Source organism: Morone saxatilis, unplaced genomic scaffold, assembly GCF_004916995.1.
Source record: "Morone saxatilis isolate NCDOM2014 unplaced genomic scaffold, NCSU_SB_2.0 Contig18, whole genome shotgun sequence".
In the NCBI taxonomy this organism is placed as follows: Eukaryota; Metazoa; Chordata; class Actinopteri; family Moronidae; genus Morone; species Morone saxatilis.
This window is the reverse complement of record NW_023339740.1, coordinates 3,044,203-3,048,806: the sequence shown is the minus strand read 5'-3', so window position 1 is coordinate 3,048,806 and position 4,604 is coordinate 3,044,203. Positions and strand designations below refer to the sequence as shown.

Sequence of the window (4,604 nt, the reverse complement as noted above, 5' to 3'; positions counted from 1 at the left end):
GGAGCCGGGGATCGAACCCCCAAAATTCTGATTAGTGGACACAAAATGTGAGGAACACAAGACAGCTATCATTATGCAGAATAGTGTACGTTGTCCTGTAACAACAATCTACTAACTAGCAAAAATGTATGGACATGCTGACTGCTAAATTTTGACATGGCTGCAAAGCCTCTAAGACCATTTATTCACAGCAGAGGTTAATGTACAGTGCATGTGTGAGCATGGCCCACCAAATATACAATTAGTGGGGCTGTTGTTGTGGATGACTGCAGTCTGGATGAACAGAAGATGATAAAGGCAGGGAGCAACCACACGATAACACACACACACAGAAATGCCTCCCCTGCCAACTCCAACCTCCCTCTACTGAGTCCTCTCCCTCCTCCCTCCCGTCTTCTCAATCTCCTCTGCATTAATTATGACATTGGTAATAAAAGAAAGTGTTTAACGGGGAGGAATTGCAAATGAGCAGGAATTGATTGGGCCCTCTCTCATACTAATTGATTGCAGACTTCAGCCACAAATAATAAAGGAGGAGGAAGAGGAGGAGGCAAGGGAGAGAGGAAGAGAATTGGGGAGAGGGGTTAAAGGCTGGTCTGTCTGAGGAAGGTGGAGAACAGGAAAAAAAGAGGTTGAAGGGGGTAATAACTTGTTGGCAAATAAAGAGCGATAATTACTTATTAAAGTGCTTTTTGCACAAATAATAATTTGGATTAATTGGCTAGGTGAAACCGGAAGCTGTTAGAATTCTAAACATACAGGCGTTTATCTTGGTGACAGGTCCAGAGGCATAATGACTTCCCATCCCAGCACCCTCCTCACTGTTTGTTCAAAATCCAAATCATCGCCAACAACATGCCTTTCCTCAACAGCAATCTTCATCTCCTGGCTATAAAGTGCAGCTCCTGGCTGATACAATTAAAGGGCAAAAACAAAACCCCGGAGTAAATACTATCAATGATGGATATTTTCCCCACAATGCTTGGCCAAAGGGCGTAGGTGAGTAGCAGGAGGTGTTCCAGGAGCCATTAGCCCCCCATTGATTAGCTATGGGGCTGCACATTATTAACAACATAGTGTGTGAGCTGGTCTTGGAGTAACAAACCTTCCTTCTGTTTGTCATTTTTAAAGCAATCTCATTTTATTTTCATTATGTGAACAAAATTACAATAATGAAAAACAATATTTCCTGAGAGTTGATTTGATTTAGTTGTGTTTAGTAAATTTTAATGACCTTTATGTGTTTTCTTTGGCTCAGATTGCCAAAAGCTGCAGTGTGCACAGCAGCACTTTCTAAGATTGGTATAAAATGCCATACAGAGAAATAACATTTACACTGTTTTGATTTTAAATCAAAGGCAGAGCCCTTTAAATCATTTTAAATGAGAAAAAGACCATCTTGTGTTTCCTTCCCCAAACAATCCACTTGACTTGCTTGTGGCTTAATGAGTGAAACAGTGATGTTTTTAGGAATTACACATCTGACCGGCCAGATGTTGGCAGCGGTGCATGCTCCGTTCTGTGCTGACATAATGATGAAACCCTCTTTCACACCGCATTTGGGTGAAATATCCACACATGTTGTGTTTGGGGTTAGTTATGCACACACACGGCCACAATCTGGCGGGTGCTGCTTCCAGCTGTTAGGTGGAATTTAGCAATCCTTTCTGAATTTACAAAGGTGGAGGCGGAACTCTTCCTGAGGAGAAAATAATGGACTTTCAGATGCCATACTGGGAGAAGCACTTTGGAGGAGAAAGGTCATGGTGAATATGGCCAATAGCTTAGATTTTAAGTGGTTGCAGGATCCTGCGAGAGCACTGCTGTGTCTCTAATCCGTCAGAGTGCCATTAGCAGGTGGCACATTGCTGTTATCAGAGTCAGGGAGAAGTCAGGGTGAAGTTAGGCTTCGGTGTGCCACACACAGCAGCCAGGGCCGGGCCGGAGGTGCCCCCCTGGACCACTGACAGCCCGGGGTCAGAGCCTAGCTGGCTGAGATGGAGTGATCCGCGCTGAGGGCCACTGTGGCCATTAATGTTGGATGAGCTCAGCCTCTCGGAAATGCATAAAAGATGCCGGAGGACCCCAGGTGGCAAATGCGTCCCTGACCGCCCCGGCCACTGTCCGGTCATTATTGACCGAGCCACGGGTCACCACTGATGCTAGGACGTGGCCAATTAAAGGACCTGACAGTGATTAAAAAGGACTCAGAGTGCAGCAGTTGCCTGAGCTACAATGACATCTAAGTTATTATGGTGACATTTATTCATCGTTATGGCAATTTAAATCCATTAAAATTCCATCCAAGCATGTATGTAGAGCAATAAAGGAAGATGATATTTCTGTCTAACTGAAACATTATGGCTTAATCTCCCAATACTGCAGAAATAAAAGTCCAAATTCCTTACTGGTGTTGAGTGCTGTATATATGTGCAAAAAAAGCTTTCATTCATAAAGATTCATATTTACTCAAACTGCAAACTAAAGACAAATAAACACACTACAAATCTACTGGGAGTCTGGGAAAGAGAGCTCGAATCGAGTTACAGGTGGAAATAAGACACTGCAACGCTGAAATATTTATAACAGCTAATTACAATGCTGGCTCAGTGAGACAACAAGCAACATGAAAGCACTACCTTTTGCAGAGCTTACGGTACCCTCCTGGTGTTCACACTGTCCAAAAGAAACACAGATTAAATCTTTGCGAGCAGATAGAACTCTTCCCGTGCCCGACCTGCTGTGTCCATCACCGCAGGGACACACAGTCATTAGCTTTTACATAACCAGATCAGATCTGACAAGCAGCATGAAAAGAATTCTTTACATACTGAGGACTAAAAGTGTGAAATTGCAAAGGAATGGCAGCTGAAATAAAGTGACCTTGTAATCGATTGAACGCATATGCCAGCCTCACTGATAGATGTCCCAACACATGAGAGCATGAGAGAGCACAGCATGCAGTTTTCTCAGCAAGTATGAAAAGTGACATGATTTCAGAGCCAGTAAAAGTCTAATAATATCTGTCATTTCCTTGCATAACCTGCTCAGCTGATTACTAAAGAATCAGACCTGCACTCACCATATGTTTTCAACTCTCCCCTCGTGCTGCTTGCCTCCACGTTCTGTTTTCTGTGTAAAAAAACCCTCTCTGCCTACAGCAGAGCAGGAGGCTCGTCCTGAGAGACTGCTGCCGCTCTTTACTGGCTACAGTACAGAGCTGTCAGAGAGCGCCCGGCCAAACAGCTGACTGACTGCTCTCTTCTGTTTACACAAGGCCCTCTAATTCCACCCCATCTGACTTTACCTTTAAAGTGCAGTCTTGTTGGAAGGCCAGGTCAGTCCTGCTTCATCTGTGCACAGACAAACCGCCAGCTCTGATCCCCTGTGCTTTCTCTCTTGCCGGGAAGCTAGCACGGCTGGAATAGTCGTCCAGACACCAGACAATTTGTTGTCGAGTTCAGCAGAGATACTGTACTTCCTCTCCTCGGGTTGGCCGGGAGGACAGGATGCACACAAACAGTCACGTAGGTCACCTCGAAACTGGCAGCTTCAACTCCAGTCTGAGTCCCCAACTTGAATAAATAATACCCTGTTCTCCTTTGGCTTGGAGGAGAAATAGCCAGATCAGATTCCACCAGCCTCTACTGTTTCACTGGCAAACCTTTTTAAAGGGCCTGCGTGCACCGAGCCCTTGAAAGAGTTCAGTCTGCAGTTCAAATAGGGCAGCGTCTGCTGTGAAGCCTGGCTCTTTAAGGAGAATTTATTACAAAACAGCTCCAGCAAAGCAGGTTGAAAAATTCCCTACAGATAGTAAACAGGGGGGAAAACTGCTCTCTCTCACACACATACAGATGGGATTGGTATGTAGTCAAGCATTAGTTGGGAGAAAAAACAGAGCAGCAGGGTCAGAGAAGTGCAAGACCTGCATGTGAGCAGAGCAGAGTTATTGAGCTATGACTCCTGTCTTCAGGAATGTACTGCAGGAAGACGACACTGCCGCCTCCTCTCGCTCAGAGAAGAGTGCTATCAAAGGGTCAATCTGTCAGTCACAACAATAACACTGCGAAAGGCCTTAGGTGTGTAAAGCAGACAGAGAACAGTAGCCATGCTTCCTGCTCAACCAAGGTTCAAACTGTTTTTGGTTACTTCACATGAGAGATTTCTGTATTCGTGTTTTGGCTGTTCTCACTGGAACCTGAATCTGGTGGCAGGACTGTTTGCTTATGTTGCCAGAGAGACGCCACCGTACATGACATCTGATCAAACCACACCAACACAGACCTCTGAGCCACTGCCCACATCTCCAATCTGCTCAGCTATTCAGATAGATCTGCAATTATGCCCATTGCTGGAGAAAGTTGACCAATCAGAGCTCTGTATATGGGATGAGGGATGAGTATGTTATCTTCCTACATAGCTAGCTGGCTGCTGAGCTTCATCCATGAAAAAGCCACAGAAAAATGGCGACAAGCGAGGATGAGATCAACGTGGCTTACAGATTGTTGTAAATTGTTCAGTCGCATAAACAACAATCAATACTGCTACTGTGTCAACTAAAAACTACAAAGGAGGGACAAATACATCACTCACTTCTGATTGGT

The 4,604-nt window shown here is 44.8% G+C and overlaps 1 protein-coding gene across 1 annotated transcript in view; it reads right to left on the bottom strand.

Moving 5' to 3' along the window:
• iqsec1b (IQ motif and Sec7 domain ArfGEF 1b) overlaps nt 1-3,605 on the bottom strand; it is a gene marked incomplete in the record, with an annotated part of 59,963 nt that extends 56,358 nt beyond the window's left edge. The window contains 1 exon segment of the mRNA XM_035662720.1: nt 3,308-3,605.
• Between the last annotated feature and the right edge of the window lie 999 nt (nt 3,606-4,604).